Source organism: Narcine bancroftii, chromosome 4 (genome assembly GCF_036971445.1).
Source record: "Narcine bancroftii isolate sNarBan1 chromosome 4, sNarBan1.hap1, whole genome shotgun sequence".
NCBI classification, from domain to species: domain Eukaryota; kingdom Metazoa; phylum Chordata; class Chondrichthyes; order Torpediniformes; family Narcinidae; genus Narcine; species Narcine bancroftii.
Window position 1 is genome coordinate 245,268,763 of NC_091472.1, and position 20,373 is coordinate 245,289,135.

Sequence of the window (20,373 nt, forward strand, 5' to 3'; positions counted from 1 at the left end):
ATATTTACTTAGGAAGGATAGGTAATAAATTGTACACTGCCAAATGGGTTGTGGAATAATAGACATGTATAAATCGTTGAAGGTGGCAAGATTGATGAATAAAACAAAGAACATGGGGTCCTAAATATTATAAATTGGAGTACAGAAGCCTGGTTGTCATAAACTCCATATTAAAAACTAGCTTGGTTGTGTACTATGCCCAATTCCAGCACTGTGTTTTCAAAAGGACATGAAAGTTTTGGAGAAAGTACGGAAGAAATTTCCTGGAATGGTTCCAGGCATGTGAGAACACTATTGTGAAAATATTCTGAAGTAATTGGTCTTGTTCTCTTTTTTGCAGAGAAAACTAGGATAAGGTTTGATTGAGTTGTTAAAAATAAGGATGAATTAAAATAAAAGAAAATTATTTTTTAATTGCAGGCGAGCTTTTGTGGTGAATGGCAAGAACCAAAGTTGATATAATGAAAAGGCAATACATGGTTTATATTTGGAATGTTCTATCTTTATTTGGGTGGGGGTACAGATTTAATAGAAAGAGACAGATCAAAAACTTGAAAAAAAGGCAACTGGATATTGCGGGGAAACTGAATTTTTCTTCAAACTAACCTGTATGAAATTGTTGGATCAAATTGCTGCCTGCATTGTTATTTTATGATTTTATAAATAAGGAGAAAATTGGGAAAGAATGTAAGTTAGATCCAAGACCACATACTGTATCTCCATCTAAATTCCATTAAAATTGAAATACATGTTCCTTAATAAATTTGCTTAGCACAATTCTATCAACATTTATCAACCGTTAAGGATGCAATTTCAATTTCATCATGGTGCTTAACTCTCGTGAATACACCAACCGAGCTCCAATACACGAACCTACCGTATATACACCAACCAAAAACTTGCACATCTGCACAGGAATCAAGATGGCTGTACCCAGCCTCTGGCTCCCGAGATGCCAACTAACAAAGTCATTTTGGCTCTTAGGTGCCCTGTATCCCTGTTATAGTTTGTCAAATTCAACATTTGATTTAAAAAGTTTGCTTTAAGGCTTTGATACTCCACACACACGGGCAAAATTCCAACTTGCATCCATTCAAGATACGACCAATCCCTCAGTCCCAATTATGGTTGTAAGTCAGGGAGCACCTGTAATTAATTTTAAATGAAAAAAGTAAATAAATATACAATTTTTCCACTTGCCTTTCTTGTGCATGTATCGTGATAAATTGTGATATGTTTGTAAAACACTTGATGAAGCTCCTTATAAGTAGCCTGAACCAGAAGGTACAGATGCATGGGATCCACATTGAAGTTATGGTTTGGATAAGGAATTGGCAGGCCCATAGAAGACAGCGTATGTTGTGTGGTGTTGGAATGGTGTTATTCTGGCTGGAGATCTATAACCAATGGTGTTCTGTGAGGGTCAGTGTTGGGACTCCTGTTATTTGTGATAGATGGATATACAGTAGATAGATAAATAATGTGTATATTCTTCTTTGGCTTGGCTTTGCGGACGAAGATTTATGGAGGGGGTAAAAAGTCCACGTCAGCTGCAGGCTCGTTTGTGGCTGACAAGTCCGATGCGGGACAGGCAGACACGATTGCAGCGGTTGCAGGGGAAAATTGGTTGGTTGGGGTTGGGTGTTGGGTTTTTCCTCCTTTGCCTTTTGTCAGTGAGGTGGGCTCTGCGGTCTTCTTCAAAGGAGGTTGCTGCCCGCCAAACTGTGAGGCGCCAAGATGCACGGTTTGAGGCGTTATCAGCCCACTGGCGGTGGTCAATGTGGCAGGCACCAAGAGATTTCTTTAGGCAGTCCTTGTACCTTTTCTTTGGTGCACCTCTGTCACGGTGGCCAGTGGAGAGCTCGCCATATAACACGATCTTGGGAAGGCGATGGTCCTCCATTCTGGAGACGTGACCCAAACTCAAAACGGTCAACCAGTTTACCTATCTCGGCTGCACCATTTCATCAGATGCAAGGATCGACAATGAGATAGACAACAGACTCGCCAAGGCAAATAGCGCCTTTGGAAGACTACACAAAAGAGTCTGGAAAAACAACCAACTGAAAAACCTCACAAAGATAAGCGTATACAGAGCCGTTGTCATACCCACACTCCAGTTCGGCTCCGAATCATGGGTCCTCTACCGGCACCACCTACGGCTCCTAGAACGCTTCCACCAGCGTTGTCTCCGCTCCATCCTCAACATCCATTGAGCGCTTACATCCCTAACGTCGAAGTACTCGAGATGGCAGAGGTCGACAGCATCGAGTCCACGCTGCTGAAGATCCAGCTGCGCTGGAATGTGTATATACGTATATGCATATATGTACAGTGGCCTCCATAATGTTTGTGACAGACTTTTTTTCCTTTATTTTCCACTATGCTCCACAGTTTTAAGTTTGTAATCAAACAATTCACATGTAATTAAAGTAAACAGTCCAGATTTTATTTAAGGTTATTTGTGTAAATTTTGGTTTGATCATGTAGAAATTACAGCCCTTTTTATACAGTCCCCTCATTTCAAGGCATCATAATGTCTGGGACATTTGGCTTCACAGCTGTTTGTGATTACTGGGTATGTTTAATTGTTTCATTGGTGCAGGTATAAGAGAATGAAGCTTGCTTCTAAGCTTTTGATCACCTTTGGAGTCTGTAGTTGCCATGTTCAACATGAGAACCAAAGTTGCGCCAGCGAAAGTCAAAGAAGCCATTATGAGGCTGAAAAACAAGAATAAAATGATAACAGACATTGGCCAAACCTTAGGATTACCAGGATCAACATTTTGGAACATCATTCAGAAGAAAGAGATTAAGAAGAAAGAGCGTACTGGTGAGCTCAGTAGTTGCAAAGGGACTGGTAGACCAAGGAAGACCTCCACTACTGATGACAGAAGAATTCTCATCATAATGAAGAAAAATCCCCAAACATATGTACAATGCATCAGAAAAACTCCTCAGGAGGCAGGTGTGGATGTGTGAATGACTACTGTCCACAGAAGAGTTCATGGAAAAAAAAAAGATTACAATGAAAGATGCAGATCACTAGTTGGCCACAGAAAAAAAGATGGCCAGATTACAATTTGCCAAGAAGTATTTAAAGGAGCCTGCAGAATCCTGGAAAAAGATCTTGTGTGTGTGTGTGTGTGTGTGTGTGTGTGTGTGTGTGTGTGTGTGTCCAGTGTTATATGCTCTCAAAGTATACTATAGACAATACATTATTTACAGATGTGCAGAGACAAATGGCAGCTGGCGTTTAGACCACAAGAAATAAATAGGCGATTCAGCCCATCGAGTCTACCCTGTCATTTAATCATGAGCTGAACCATTTTCCCACTCATTGCACTGCCCAGAGTTCTTTCCATAACCATTGATGCCCAGGCTAATCAAGAACCTATCAATCTCTGTCTTAAATACATCCTACATTTAATCTGAGCAAATGTGACATGTTGCCCCTTAGGAGGTCAAAAGTAAGGGGAATGTATGCATTAATGTCAGAATCAGAATTTATTGTCATGAACAATGTTTTGCAGCAGCATATCATAGAGAAAACGTTCATATAAACAAAAAATAAAAAAAAGTGCACGAAAAGTGCCTTTGGTTCATTGATTATTCAGGAATCTTATGGCAGTGGGGAAGAAACTGTCCCAATATCATTAAGTGCTTGTCTTTAGGCTCCTGTACTTTTTTCCCGATAACAGCAGATTGAAGAAGGCATGGCCTGGGTAGTGGTGGGGTCTTTCAAGATAGAGGCTGCTTTTTTAAATCGCCGTCTCTTGTCGATGTCCTTGATGGAGTGAAATCTGGCGGCTGTGATGTTGCAGGCCGAGTTAACGACCCTCTGAAGTTTTTTTTCTTGTCCTGAAAGTTGGTGACTCCAATCCAGACAGTGAGATGTACAGAAAGATCTGGGAGTCTAGGTCCATAGCTCATTGAAAATGGCCAAGCAAGTAGACAGCATGGTAAAGAAAAAGAATGGCATGCATAGCTTCACTGAGCAGGGTGCTGCGTATAAAAGAAAGGCAGTCATGTTGCAGCTCTTTGTAGGGAAGCTTTGATCTGTTGTTATGGTAGATTTAACCAATTATCATTGTTGCTATTTGAGAAATTAGACCAGAAATGTTCATGTAGCAGATTGTGTCCAGCTGCTGTTTGATGGCAAGAGTGTGGATTTACTGAAAGCTTTATTTGTCTACCGTCCTCAAGCAGAATTGTGGAATAAAACATCAGTCCTTTATGGAGCCTTCCGATCAACCTGACAAAACCAACCTATCAATATTTAATTATATAATTGATGTATTAACCATTTACTTCTGAAAATTTGAATGAAAAACTTTGAATATTTAATATTTACTGTTGTGCAGCACAACGCTATTACAGTGTCAGCGACCCGGGTTCACAAACTCCCGTTTGTGGATTCTTCACACATCTGCATGGGTTTCCTCCCAGCCTCCAAAAACATACAGGGTTTGGAGGCTGCACAGCTTGTGAGCTGAAGGACCTGTTACCATGCTGTCTGCCAAAATTTTTTAAAAATTGAAAACTGGTGCTGCTTTCTGTTGTTTCAAATTATATTTTTTTAAAGATATTGACGTTCTGCCTGAGCAGTTAGATTATAGCTTATGTTCGATGTCAATGTCACTTTCCCTTTCTATCCTAATATCTTTCCATCCCAATATCTCGATTTTCCCCCCCCCCCCCCTCCCCCCCGCCGTGTTCAGTCTCAATCTTGAATATACTTACTGGGTCCGTCAGGTACAGCCACACGTAATCTCCCATTAGATTTATCTTGGTCTCGCACTGACCCACTTTGAATCCCTTTATCAATGGCAGAGGCTATCAGGAAAGATTCAATGGTTCATTTGCTAGGACAAACACCCTGGAGACCGAGGACAGCCCTGCCTATGCACTTGATGAAGGGGAATGTCAGTCAGTCCATTCGTACTGACTTTTGCCTGTGGTTTGTAATACCATCTTTTTTATCCAGTAAACAAACATTTGTCTCATTCCAAATTTTTCCAGAACTTTAAAGAGGAAAGGCCATTCTAGCCGATCAAAGGCCTTTTCTGCATCTAACGAGACTATTATGCTTTGCCTGTGCCAAATGTTTAATATTATATACCCTGCTTAAGTTGTTGCCAGAGTGCCTCTTCCTGACGAAGCCCACTTGGTTCAGATTTATCAATTTGGTAAGTTACCGACCCACCCTATTGGCCAATGCCTTGTCTATTATTTTGTAATCTGTGGTCTGTACGAGGATGACTTCAGTGGGTCCATGTTCTTTTTAGGTACCACCACAATGATGGCTGTTGAAAAAGATTCCAGGAGAGTCTACATCTCAGCCACCTGATTCACTACCCCACCTTTAATAGCTGTATCAATAGGTCTTTGAATTCCTTATAGAACTCGGGGGAAAGCTGTCCTCTCCCAGAGACTTGTTTGTTTGTAAGGTTCCCAAGGCCCGTTCAATTTACTCACTGGAAAGTGGGGCATCTAATTCCATCTGGTTCTCCTGGGCCAATCTCGGCAGCTAAGTTCTCACCAAGAACTCCTCAATTTTATTTGTGTCTCTTGCCGCCTCAGATTTATAGAATTTCTCGTAATAGGTTTGAAGGTGCCATTTATTTCTTGTGAATTGTGTGTTACTGAGTCCATTTCAAACTCAACCACATTAATCATTCTTAAAATTTCCTCTGCTCTCAGTTGCCAAGTCGGTATTTTATGTATTTTCGGCCAGTTCATATCTTTGCTTGGATTGCAAGAGCGTTTTTTTCCACTCTGTATGTTTGCAGAGTGTTGTATTTGACTTTGTTGTTTTATAATTCCTGTTATTTCTTATATGATCCCAGGTTTTGATATTCTTTTTCCAATTTTGTGATCTCCTGTTCCAATGTCTCCACCTCAGTTGGGTATTTTTAAAAAAAATACTTATGGTGCACGAAATTATTTCCCTCCTTAGATAGACCTTTAGTGTGTCCCAGATTTAAAAAATTATTAGTTGAGGGGCAATTTGTTTCACAAAACAGAACAATTTGACCCCTTATAAAAGTACAGATCTGGGTTTTTCAACAACGTAGCATTAAGGCTCCACCTATATGCATTTGCCTGTTTTTCAGCCATTGTTTTCTCCAAGGTCAATGGTGAGTGATCTGATACAAGCCTTGCTAAATATTCTGACTCAGGCACTCTGCTTTCCAATCGGGCAGACATGAGAAAATAATCAATTCTGGTGTGAGAGACAAAGGAGTAGTCCCTCGTCTGTGGGTTCCTCCGTCTCCATATGTCTATCACATTTAATTCTTTCATCAACGGCAGACTTGTTTTCACCACCTTGGACCTTGCCAATATCTTTGTTGTCTTATCTAGAATAAGGTCAAGGAAGAAGTTTAGATCTCCTACAATTAATATGTTCTCTTTACCCTCTGCAGCTCTAAGGAAAGCATTTTGCATGAACTGCTCGTCATCAAAGTTTGGCACATAGAGGTTTAGCAGTGTCCATGGTTCTGAATGTAACTGGCAATGCACCAATACAAATCTCCTGGCCGGGTCTGTAGCTCTACCACTGGGACCTTTTTGTGTATTAAGATGACTACCCCCCCCCCCCCCCCCCCAGCCTTAGAACCTGCCCACCAAGTCCCTTTTCATCAAGTGTGTTTCCTGTAAGAATATTTTATCTGCTTTCAATTTTTTAAGGTGAGGCAGGATCACCTCCTTTTTATGAGGCTGTTTAAGCTATTCACATTGTTACTTATAAATTTGATAGTCTTATTCATTTGTGTTTCTATATCTTATCTTTTCACCTTCACAACACCCTTGTTTGTTAGTCTTGAATGGCACCCTCTTTGCACCCTTCTGACATTCATCATTTCTCCATTCCGACGTCTACACCAGTCAAAAAGAGGAAAAGAAGAATAAAAATAAACATGAGAAGAGAAAAATCCCCCCCTCTCCCTGTAAACATCTCCCTTCCTCTTTCGAGTTTCCTAATGTACCAGCTTTTTTCTCGCCTGGTCTGCGCTGCAGCCTTGCGTAGCCTCTTTCACCTTCAGCTCCCATTATTTTCCTCATTTAAACATTTTTAAAGAAAAAAAACAAGGAAAAGAATATAACCCTTCATCCCTCCAATCATTGTAAAACTTTATCAAAACCCCAGCTACTATGTCCAACAATATCGTCAATCGCATTAGTTGTTTTTGTGAGTGAATGATTGTAGGACTGTAATGACCCCCCCCCCCCCACCCCCATTCCATAGTTTATAGTTTCTCAGGCATTTGGTCCATGGCTCCTTCAGCGGGTTTGATTCAGCCTGTATCTTTGCAGGCTTACCCACTTTCTGGTAGCTCCCAGGTGCATATCATAGCGTCCTGTGGTTCCTTGAAACGTTTCCTCTCTCCTCCCAATAGCATGATTTTTAGGGTGGCCAGATATGTCATCGCATACTCTACTTTTTTGTGTTTCAGTATTTTCTTGGCCTGGTCAAATCCTTTGTTTTAGCAATGAAGGACTCTGGTCAGGAAAGAACATCAATCCTCCCCTGCCCGGAATTCCACCAGCCCCTTGTCTCCCTTGATCGGGTCATTACTGCCCTTAACACTGTTTCCAGGTCCTAACTGCTAACAAATCGGATCAGAACTGGCCTTGGTTGTTGACTTGGGGCGAATGGGGGCCGAATGTCTGATGAGCCATTTCTATGGCTAGAGGGGCTCTGAATCGCCCTATTCCTAACTCTTTGGGGATCCAGTGTTCAAAGAACTCCGTGTCCTTCCCTTTCTCCTCCTCTTTCAGGCCAAGTAGACTCATGTTATTGTACCAATTGTAATTTTCCAGATATTACAACTTATCTATCAGCTGGGTTTTTTTTTGACAACCCAGGCATTGGCTGTGTTTTCCAGTGTTTCTTGTCTATCCTGGACGTCCTCCATCTTGTCTTCCAGGACTCTGACATGATTTGTCAGAGTCCCAATTGAAGTTCGCAGGTTGAGCAGGCCTGCCAAAACCTCTTTTAGTTTGGTGTCCAGTCATTGCTCCAGACCACCGATCTGGGTCACCAGCGACTGCACCAGTGCCAGAACATCTTGGTTGGGCAAGCCCAACTTCGCAGGCTTCGTCCTTGTACCTTCTGCGCTAGGCCCTGCTAGTAGCGCGGGAGCCTGCGGATCACCAGCGTTGAGTGAGTTTTCACTCGATGTTTTTGTGCTTCTCGCTGGTCTCGATCTTTTGTCATCTGCTTCTTGCTCTTCCTGCCCATCTTGCTTCAGTGTGAGTAAGTTTAATTTCTTTTTATAAATGATATTATCCTTGTTTTAAAGGCTTTTAAACAGGAGCTCCCTGGGGACATAATTTCAGCCTCTCAGCATCATGTGACTCCATTTTCGGGGATTATTGAGAATCTTTGTAAAATAGCTTTTGGATAATCGGAAATGTACTGTACTGTCTAGGTTCTCTTATTTTTTTTATTGGATACGATTTATTTTTTTTATATAAAATCCTCCCTGCATTTCCTTCAAATAATTTCAATTCAAACGTTAATTTCTTATGAATTAAAATCGCTACACCTCTTGCCTTAGAATTAAAAGAAGAAGAAAACACATGACCAACACACTCTCTCTTCAATTTCAAAAGTTCTTTTTCAGTCAAATGTGTCTCTTCCAAAAAAACAATATCAATTTTCATTTTATTTATGTAAACCAATACTCGTTTACGCTTAATGGGATTATTCAATCCCTGAACATTAAAAGTTGCAAAACTCAAATTAGACATTTCGTTAGTAATCAACTTCACACTACTATAAAATTGCTCCCCTTTCGAATTCCCTTAATATGCTGAACCCTCTCCACTATATAAAAATTCCACTAAGTCAAAAAAATAGAAAAAGTATACTACCCCAAACAAACTACTAAAAAGTAGTAGCTCCCTAAAAATCTGGGTGTGGTAAAACCCACTCGTGGCAGATGAGTATAAGGTCTCAGTGTCATCCACCCCCGCCACCCCAGTCAGACTCTCACAAAGTACATAATCAAATATATTCAACCCAATGATTCCAGTCCCAATGATTGTTCCGGGTCTTCAATGCCATGTTTCCCATTCTTCTCATTCCCATTATCATTTACCCTCCTTTTAAGCGACGATAATGGCGACTGTCCATTTCCTCGCGGATCTGGCAATGAATTAGCAAAAATTAATGCATTTTCAAAAAATTGAGATTGAAAATTCCCATAAAAAACTTTCAATATAGCCAGGTAATGAAAAGCAAATTTATAACCCTTTCGCCAGAATACCTCTTTAGCTGAATTAAATTCTCAGCGCCTTCTAATAATTTCTTGACTCAGGTCAGCATAAAAAAAGTTATTTTGAAGCATCATTGGAATTTGATTTTGCCGCGCCTTCTGCACCGCAACTCGTAGTATCATTTCTCTATCCTGATATTTCAAACATCGAATCAAAACTGCTCGCGGTGGTTGACCTGGAAATGGTTTATTTCCTCAACGCTCTATGTGCCTGGTCTAACTCCAGACCATTTGTAAAAAATTAATTGCCCAATACCTCAGGAATCCATTTCTTAAAAAGATTTACTGGATCTGAACCTTCCATATCTTCCGGGAGACCTACAATTTTTACATTGTTCATTCGACCTTGATTCTCTATGAATCAATCTTCTTCAGTAATTCCTTCTTCTGAATCCCCCAATCCACAAAAGAATCCTCCACTTTAACCATTTTTTCTCTATTACGATCCACTTGATTCTTAAATCAAAAAATGCTTCTTCAATTAAAAAAAATTATTCTGTACAGTATCCACTGTTTTTATACATCTACTAACATCACTTTTAACTACAGTCATATCTTTCTTCATAGAAGTCATCTCTTCACACATATTATTCATTTTAGTTTTCACTTCCATAAATCCTTGATTTATCTGAGTAGACATCTGCATTGACATGTTTTCCATTTGATGAGCAATCCCTTCCAATATTGTAAACACAGAATCCAGTCCAGGTTCCATCACTTTCCCTTGAGGCCTACCTTCTCTGGTCCCAGTCCCCATATATTCTTACTGTGTTGATTCCAGTAACGCTGTGCTTTCTTCCTCTTCTGATACAGTGATTCCTCTTCCCGTGCAGCTGTGGGTCTGGATACCCATCGACAGCACGCCGACCCCGTCAGCCCGCCGTCTTTTGAGCTCCCCCACAGCCCACAGCTTTTCTAATAGTTCTCGGACTCGTGACAAATGGCGCATGCCCGGAAGAGTCACCGACCGCGCAGGTGCGGGCCCGCGAGTCTGTCCCCGCTCGGCCGATCCACCCGCGCGCCTGGACTTACGGGGGCGCGAATCAGGGCCGGCCAAGCTTGTCACAGAACCGATGCCATCTTGCGCACGCGCGATCGGCACCATTGTAATACTCAGCCGAGCAGGAGTCCTTTGAGGCTTGGGAACTTCAGTCGACGATCCGTGGCTTCAACTTGGTAGGTAGGCCTCAATTCTTCAACACTTTTATAAGGTAATTTCTTTTGTAACTGAGTCTTTGATTTCTTCACATTTGTAGCCATTGCAATCCTCCACTATTCCAAAGTCTGTAAGTGCTATTTTTAACCACTTTTACAGGTTTTAAAATCAGGTATTTATGTCTAACTAGGGAAAGGTGGAACTGCACCTCTTCCCTCTACGCCATCTTGCCATGCCTACCCCCTTTTATTGGATACTATTAAGGGATTACCACGTACTGTGCATCATTGAATTACAGCTTGTTCTTTCATCTTTTTCTCAATTATGGAAGCTGTGGTGTTTATGTATTTAGAGGTGCTATAGAGTCAAAGAGAGAAAAAAAAATATTGAAATGGGCCTTTGGCCAATTTAATCTGCACTGACCATCATTGGCTCATTTTAGACTAAGACTACATTAATCCCATTCTTTTATTCTCTCAACATGTTCGGCATCTACCTCCAGATTCTACCATTCCCCTACACACTAGCCAATTGGTTCACCAACTCGCACATCTGTAGGAATTGGGAGGAAACCAGAATGCCCAGAGGAAACCCACACAGTCACAGGAAGAACGTGCACATTCCACCCATGTCAGCTGTTGGCACTGTGAGGCAGCAACTTCAGCAACTGTGCCATTGTGCTGTCCATCAATGCCAACATCATTCTTCAAAGCTATTCTGAAAGGTTTTCTAAATGATTGGTTCCCCAATTCCAATGTAAGCACCAATCGTAATTGTGGGAACTATAGACAGTTCCTTGATTCAAAATCAAAATTTCAAGATTGAATTTATTGTGTGATAGATTATATTGTATTTTATAATACATATAGATATGTTTCTGAAGGAGATAGATTGTGGGGGTAGTGTAGGTGACAAACAAACACTTCACAAAACAGAGCTCATTTAAAATGCAAGAGCTTTGCTCAAACTCGACACTCCGGGCCCAGTCCCTTCATAAAGACAATAAAAAACTGCTTTGTTAAAGGTTTTCATAAGGAGGTGCAAATAGAAGAACCCGAGCTCAAGAGACTTCACAAGTAGGTGTTAATTGGATATGCTGTGGAGTAATGGGTTATTGTTTTGAAAGCAACAGATGAACAAGCTCAGAAGTTTGGGTTTGGTTCCACAATCTGTCTGGTTGCAGTTTGCTGTTCTAAGGAAGTTGTGGGTGCAAGCAGAGAGAGAACAAAGACAAAACAGGCTTTATCTAAAAGAGAGAGAAAGAGAGAGAGAGTTCTGCAGTAGCTTTTGGAAACTGGCAGCTTGTTTAAACCCCATTTTGAAGATGGATTGTGAGTTCTGAGTTCAGCCTGTTGAAAACCCTTGTGGTCCATACAAGAGGAAATGGCTGGCTAGAGTGTTTCACCTGAAATAAGGGAAACAGGAAAAATTCTGTGGTGACCTGGAAGAAGAGGTTATAATTTGTTAAACCCTGATGGGGCAAGTTTTATCGGCAAGACACTGAACTGACTGATGGAAGTAAATCAGTTTGTATGTGTCCACCAAACAACAAATCTCTCTCTGAAACCAACAAGAACCTTCCTGAGTAGTAACCAATTGCCTTTATGAACCAGAGCTTGGTGAAAATTCATAAATGTTAAATTCCGTGCACAGTATAAGAATTGCCTGATACTGGTGAACTTGGACGAGTGTGAAGTGAGATTAGACTGTGAATCAAAGAATTTTTCTGAACTTATACACATTACATACACGTTTGCTTAGAATTAGAAGGGGGTTAAGTTAGTTAATAGTAATAAGTTAAGATTTGATCCTGTTTTTATGTTTAAAGAAAATTAAAAGTAACTTTTATTTAAGTAACCATTTGTTTTGGTGAATTTCTATTGCTGCTGGGTTTTGGGTTCCTCTGGGCCCATAACAATTGTCATGTAATAAAAGCAGTGTCATTACACAAAATTGCCTTTGCTGTGAGGCAGACAGATTTGTCATTGGTAGAATTTGCCTGAAGCAGCTCTTACAGTCAGAGAAAGAGAAGCAAAAGAGAGTTTCCCCAGAGTTACCGAGTGTCCTTGGATTCATGTCCAGGGTTCCTACAGCCTCCACAGCCACACAGAGTCCAGTCCAAACCATCAGCAACCCGAGCTCCATTCCAATCTTCCGATATGATTAGGAACCCTTCATCTCTCTCAGCACCCTCCCGCATCCCAGTTCCGATATCTAGTATCCCTTCAGCCAGTTTCAAGCCAGCCTCCAGCAGTCTGGAACCTTGTGCGAGCCCCTCATCCACAGTCTTCAGAATCCAGCTTCCGTGGATTCTTTGCCTTGAGTCACCAGCATCCTGCTGCCTGTGTAGTCTTTCCACTACCAATGTCACCAACCTGTGAGTTGTCACCGATTTTTGTGGTGGGAGGGGGGTGATTTCCCTGTTTTCTGGTGCCCTGCACCAGTCCTCCACTTCCCTGGAGTCTGCAACCCCTCACGGCTGCTGCCGATTATAGGTGCCGCCATCTTGGGAACAGATCTTGGAATCACAGTCTTTCAATAAAACTATCGTTGACTTCTTTAACCGGCAGTTCAAAGCCTGTATGTAGCTGATGGTATTCAGACAGGGCAGTTAGACTCCATGGGAGTGCTGTGTCTCTGCTTCCTGTTCTTTGCGGGTCCTCACTAGCAGGCAGTGCCATTTTTTTTGTTGGGAAAAAACATTTAGCAGTAGACTCCTTCCCCATTACGACTATTTTAAACTCATTGATGATCACTGCGAATTATATCCTTCTGTTGTTGCACTTTAAAATCCATGGTTGCTGAAAGAGGAAATAATTTGGAATTTGTTTAGTCTTCAGTTATAGCCAAATGTTCAGATTTGCCATGGAGACAGAAGTTTGTATATTCCTGTTTGGTTTGTTGTGAATTATTTTAAAAAATAATAATTTCTCCTTCTATCAGTCTCTCCATCTCTCACAATTTCTGCCCTATCAGCTCTAGGCTCCTTTCCCAGCTTATTTCCCTATTTATATAGGTAATATCACCTCCTCCCCTCAAGTCTTGGTGAAGTGTCAATGAAACATTGACTGACCATGATTGCAGTCTGACCTGTTGAATTCCTCCAGCTATTCTCTTTCAGTTTGTTTTCGAAAGAAGCTGCTGGAATACCAGCAAATATATTTGAGCTCCTCCAGCATTTGGAATGTTTTTACTACAATCACAGCATCTTCAGACTTTCATGTTTCACTCTTGCTGGAGGTTGTTATCAGTTTCCAAAGTTATTGTGCTTGTTGTTTGGCTTCAGAATATGTGGGACATTCTTAAAGCTACTATTTAATGAATAGAAGTGTAATTAAAAGTGAGCAGAGCTTTCTGAAACCATCAAGTGTCCTCCTCAATTCTATTTGAAAAGTGCTCCCGTTTTCCAGCTATCACCAGCTGCCCTTTGGTAGAATATTATCTTGAATTACGAAAGGTTTGTCCTTCACCGACCCTCTTGGGACATCTGAAACTCTGCTGCTCTGCAAGCTTGCTTGAACCAAGTCTTTTCTCCTCCTCCATCAGAAGGAGGCCAACCATTTAATAGCTACTTCTTCATCTTTTCTCGACATTATGTGCTCTGTTGACAGTGACACAGTTTCATTCAGATGTGCCTCCGCTGTGGAGACTGAAGTCACTGCCACAGTGGTCTGTTACCAATCTCTTGCAGTTCAGGTACTGATGTCATTTTCTATTTAACATAACAGAAAATGAAGGGACAGGACTTGTGTGTAATTAGAAAATCCAACTGGAAGTGCATTAACTATTTCCTATCTTTATCCAAAAGTTGATTTGCAACCTTGCGCAAGCAGGACTTCTTAAGATGTGTCTGACTGTACTTAAACCTGAGAGTCCTGTGATCAATGACATTTTTGAACCCTCCATCAGAAATGTGTTTACATAAATTTTAGATGATGATGTGAATTGAGTGGACGGCAAAGTGCTCTTACTACATTCCAGATCCAGTGTCATTATTTTCTTTCTTAGACTGAACAGTCAGTTTTAAATTGCATGCTCAATAGGTTGATGGCTTGAAAAGAGAGGGGGCGGGTATCCAATTTGTTGGTAGGAGTATGTTATGTTTAGTTACAACATAAATTGTTAATGTCACGATGGCTTCATGCTCCAGGTAATGTTAGTTATAGTTTTGATTTCCTCTGCATTGCCAGTGCAGTCACTGACTAGACTTGTTTCATCTGGCCTTGGCTAACACATACATATGCAAAAGATGCTTTTTACTGTATCACAGTACACGTGACGATAAACAATTCAATCTGCGTGCTGCTTCATTTTAAAATCCAGGCAAGCTCACTACTTGTGACAAGTCTCAATCATAATGTTGCAATTCCAGCAATGAAAAAAAAACACACCATGGGAAGATCTTTGTGAACAGTGTATGTCTCTTTCTTGAAATAGGAAAAGGTCAACAGGAAGGAGCAGATTTGCAGACAAGAGCACAGCTTGGCACTGGGCCACAGAGAAGTTATGCCCAGAGACTAAAGTCTATTGGCAAAGTTCCAATCAGGCATAAGGAGTTGCTAAGAAAGTTATATTGTGTTTTTAAGAAAGAATTTAACCTCATTTTTAATGGGATAATTTCTTTGGTGGTGCGTTTTAAACATTTTTTTCCCATGCAGAAGGCATAATGAACAGTTTCAAATTGCTGATGGCTAAGGAAGCATAATGAAAAGAGCAATTTCAAAATATTGTGCTATTTCTTCAATTCTGTTTTTTTTTACTGCTTGATTGTTTCTTTCTTGCACAGCACAGCAAATCAGCTTCTAAAATACTCATCGCTCTGCATCTCAAAAATTCTCAATATGTTTTAAACAAACAGCCCATTAGATGTCAGGGCTTGGTGGTTAGACTCCCTTGCAGAGGCACAGTTGGCTCAATTGTTACTTGCCATTTAACATCCCATCTCTGAATGTGTGATTTATAGCAAAATGGTTCAAAATATGACCTGCTTGGAGTAATATTACTAATTCTAATAGAATTAGAATTCTACTAGAGGTCTTTTCTGAGGCCAGACAAGACAGAGTCCTGGCGAATTTTCTAAAGGTGTATTGCCAGATTACAACTCAGGTGTACTTTAAATTTGCATTGCACTTTTGTGGAGGGCAAGAGGTGCTACCACTTATTTTTAGAAATTATTGAACACTTTTTAAAATAATCACACAGATAAGCAGATTCAAATTTTTGTTCAATTCATTTGCTTACTCAAGGGGTTATTGGGCTGAATAAGGCCGATGGATTGGGCTCACGTAAATTGGCATGTGGAAGTGCAGACCTTGCCTTTCAGTTCATTTCTGGTCTTGCCATTTTGTATTTGCAATCTATTTGTTAAGATAGTGTACTTGCAGAGAGCACCTTCCCTCTGCTGCTACAGTGAGGACCTGTCAGTGGCTAGCCATTTCCATTCCACACTGACAGGTCTGTGCATGGCCTTGTGTAATGCCAAGTTGAGGCTACCTATAAATTGGACGAACAACACCTTGGATACCCTCTCCAACCAGATGGCATCAATATTGTCTTCTCCAGTTTCCAGTAACCCCTCTCCCCCATTCTGTTTGCTCACTTTTCTGCGTCCCTCTGACTTCCTTCCTTCAGCTCCCCAGCCCTTTCCCTTCTTTTCTCCTATCAGGGAACATCTTTCTCAGCCCTCTGCCCCTTCCCCATTACCTCTCAACTCCTTGATCTTCTTCCCCTACCCATCTGTATGCGAGCCTGTGTTCCTCCTCTTTGTGGTCCTCCTCGTTCCTCTCCTCGCCCGCCCACCCCCCCATTCCCTACCTTTTTATTCAAGCATCTGTCTGATTTTTGTCAGACCCGGAGAAGGGCTCAGGCTCAAAACATCGACTGCCGCTGACTTTCTATGACTGCAGCGTGACCTTCTGAGGTATTCCAGGCCTTTTGTGCACCTGCTTATGAGCCTTTGTACAAATCAGCTTCTAAAATACCCATCGCTCTGCATCTCAAAAATTCTCAAGCTCTCACCATTTATATAATGTTTTTTAAAAAAATCTTCCATGACAGATTTTTCGAAATTGTATTCCATTTGCCGGCTTGCCAGATCTTTACCTGCACACTTAATTTATCCACGCTATATCTGCTTTGAGCTTCTTTGCATCTTCCTCACAATTTATTTTCTAACATCATCAGCAAATTTAATGATCAGACTTTTGATGCCATTATCCAGGTAATTTATTTATTTTAGAAAATTTGGTGGCTCCAGCAACAATCTCTGTCGCAGGGCACTTTTTACACTGCACCCTGCCCATAACCCTCCATTCCCCTCCCATCCATATAGCGATCCTCGATGAAGTTGTTACTTTGGAATTGTTCGAGGTGCATTCATCCTTATTTGTACCTTCCAGTCTGTGGAAAGGCTTCGGGTTGTCAGGAGCAGTATCACTTCCTGCAGGACTTGCTCTTGTGGCCACAGTGTTTATGTGGCTATTTCAGTTAAGTTTCTGGTCAATGCTGATGCCCAGCTCCCCATCCAGAGGGCCATTAGATGTCAGGGCTTGGTGGTTAGACTCCCTTGCAGAGGCACAGTTGGCTCAATTGTTACTTGCCATTTAACATCCCATCTCTGAATGTTGTCTCAGCCTCACTGCATTCAGTGTGCTTTCATCTGCGGAAGAGTTGCAAATGAAAATGGATATTCTTGCCATCATTTCAAAATGTTCCCCACTTCTGACTAGATGGTAGAGGAACAACATAGATGAAACAGTGAAGCTAGTTGGGCCTGGGACAATTCTTTACAGGTATGTCCTGGATTTTCTACCTTCCTTTATGAAATATACAACTCCAGCGATTGGAGTATTTTTCAGTAGATACCTATAGATGTTGTCTGCATGGACTTCATTGGATAAAGTCCTTCATGGTATGTGACCCAGAAAGTAAAGGGATCCTTGTTGAGTTGTTAGTTTGGTTTCTGAATTGGCTGGCCTATAGAAGTCCGAGGGTAGTGGTGAAGGCTGCAGCTCTGTGATCAGTTGTGGGGGAGGGGGGGGGGGTTGAGTAAATTTGCAGATAACACACAGATTGGTGGAGCCATGGACAGAGTAGAGGGCGATCAAAGGATATAGATCAATTACAGATGTGAGCAGAGAAGAGGCAGGTGGAGTTTAATATGGGCAAGTGTGAACTGTTGCTCTTTGGGGCGTCAAATGTAGGTGTAATGTAAGTTAATGGCAGGAATCTTAAAAGCATTGATGTGCAGAGAGATCGACAGGTTCAGGTATATACCTCCTTGAAAGTATCCACACAATAGATGGAGTGTAAAGAAAGCATTTTACGTTGGTTGGAGTATTAAGTACAATAGGAAGGACATCATGCTGTAGCCATACAAAACATTGGTTCAGCTGCATGTGGAATACTGTTACAATTCTGGTTCTCCCATTATAGGAAGAATATGGAAGCTTTGAAAAGAGGACAGAAGAGATTTACTAGGATGCTGCCAGGATTAGAGGGAATAAGTTATGGTGAGAGGTTGGACAGACTTGGGTTTGTTTTCTCTGGCAGATCAGAGATATTGGCTGATAGAAGTTTATAAAATTCTGAGAGACATTGATCGTGTAGACAGAATCTTTTTTCTTGGGGTAAAATTGTCAAATACACCCATTTATGGTGGTGGGGATGGTGTAAAGGAGATGTTCAGGACATTTTTTTTAACACAGAGAGTGGTCACTGCCTGGAATGGGCTCTCAGGAGTCTTGCTGGAAGCAGATAGGATAGAAGCATTTAAGATGCTTTCAGACAGACACGTGAACATGCAGGGAACAGAGGGAAATATATCACGTAAGTGATTTGGGTTCATTTGGAAACCTGCTTGGTGCAGACATTGTGGACTGATGGGCTTGTTCCTGTCCTCGACTGTGCTATGTTCAGTTTTATCAGGGTTTTTTAACGCAGCGATTAGTCAAATGATTGTCAAGGACACCTCACCATTTCTTTGGTCCATTTTTGGAGCAGGCCTGTGAGGAGGGTCGAGAACAGAGTGGTCCTGCCGCAACTCAAACTGGGCCCTGGACTCAGTGCAGTCTGACAGCAGCGTGGGGGACATCTTCCATCCCCCAGCTGACATTTGAGAGAGTAGATGGGGCTGTAATTAGTCAATAGGACTTGACCTGCCTTCTTTGAATGGGACACTTTGTCACTGTGTTTCCTGTACATCCAGGAAAAGGTCAACATTTGGAGGAAAGAAGTTGCATTGATCAGTTCAGTGTATTTCCAAGAAACTTGGCAGAGCTCACACTGGGGAGGGTGGGAAGCTGCGATGCATGCATGCCTCCTGGCAGTTCACCAAATGTTATTTCGACAGCAAGTTGCCAGCTTGCGAGAGAAGAATTGGAGGGGATGTGGGAGCAGAGAGGGCAGTCGCTTCCCTGAGATACTGAGGGTATGGACCAGCATTTCGATTGGTCATTAAGTAGGGCTGCCGACGCATCTTGTTTAACACCTCGACCTCATTTGCAACGTTGCCTGGCCTCGGGAGAATTTCAAGGATGTCGAACAGCCACGGCATTTGGAGCTGAGGGCAGCTTTGGATTTTCAACCATCCCCAAGGTGATTGTTTTTTGTTGTTGTTGCAAAATTAATTGGACGTGTGGTGGAACAGAGATGGGGAAAAGACTCCCGTCCACGTTGAGAAATGCCGAGGAAAGCGGAGGATTGCGCGACTGCGGCTCCGACTGCAACATTTCGCAGGGTTCGGCTGTTCGCTCGGGTTTCGAGCCAGGGGATGGGAGTCACCGTCTGACATCGGGTTCTTCCTGTTGCCCGGTCGGGTGGGGCTGATCTAAGTTGCAACGCGTGCGTGTGTGTGTGTGTGTGAGAGAGAGAGAGAGAGAGAGCGAGCTTGGGGAAATGATTTCGGCCGCATTGTGCATGTATAACACAGCAGCACATTTCAAGCAATTGTTTCAACCTCATCCGATGACGAGCGGGTTAACACTTCGTGCATATGTTGGGAAAATTCGGCTTCTGTTCTTTGCCCGATCATTGTATTTGAAGGACTTGGATTGGTCGTTGTCTATTCAAAAGGATTGTTGGGACATAACTGGTAATTCAGGGCAGAAAGGACAAAGTTAGTCGTGCAGACAATTAAAGCGGGCAAAATAAACATCTCTCCCCTCACTGTCACAACAGTGGACTAAAGGTGGAGAGCTGAGGGCTGCGATTTGCAAACAAGTTATCTGCAATCCTAATCGAAGATTCATTAAAGCAGGTAATGACTGACCAGTACAGGATGAGTGCAACATTGTTCCTTTGATTCCACTGTAGCATTGAACACCAGTCTGCTAGAAAGGGAGAAAACTTGGATGTGAATGAATTGCCAGGTGGCTGATAGACTATGACATTTGTTCTTGGAGTAAAGAATGACACAAGCCAGTGTTTCACGAATCCATGTATGCCTGTGTGTTGTGAAGTAATCTGAGGTTAGTTAGGTTACTGATCTTCATTGAGTTGGTGTCAGGGAATCAAGATCCTGAAAAAGCAAAGGGCATCGCCATAGCCAATCTGTATCGTTGGTTCAATAGTGTGCTGGATTTCCTGTCTCAGTTGATTAGCAATGAATGCACTTTGCTTGTTACAAGTGTAAACCTGTTTCTGATGATGATGATGGAGGCAGCAGGCAAATGAAATTGCTTGTTCGAAAACTGACCATTCAAGTTGACAATCCAGAGGCTGAAAGTGAATTTTGGATGAATCCGTTGTCCAATTCATAAATTCGGTTCCTCATGGAAATCACCTTTAATGGTTAGGCTTTTTTTCTGGAGAAACCTACTGAAATGAACATTTCAGCATATTTGATATCAATTAGTAGTGGAACCAGGCACTATTTTATGAGCTCAACATGCAGGGATCATGAACCTTAAAATTCAAAACCATCAAATGGAA

General features: G+C 41.7%; 1 protein-coding gene across 9 annotated transcripts in view; it reads left to right on the forward strand.

Annotated features, from left to right (window-relative positions):
- LOC138761815 (E3 ubiquitin-protein ligase HECW2-like) overlaps positions 1-20,373 on the forward strand; it is a 333,777-nt gene that overhangs the window by 75,722 nt on the left and 237,682 nt on the right. For 2 of the 9 annotated variants that reach the window (XM_069934587.1, XM_069934593.1), the window contains exon 1: positions 18,731-19,038. The exons of 3 other annotated variants lie outside the window; for them this stretch is intronic. The gene's annotated coding sequence lies outside the window, so the exon portion shown is untranslated. Of the gene's footprint in view, positions 1-18,725; positions 19,039-20,373 lie in introns of those variants that run through there. 4 more of the 9 variants (XM_069934596.1, XM_069934597.1, XM_069934594.1 and 1 more) reach the window with 4 other exon arrangements.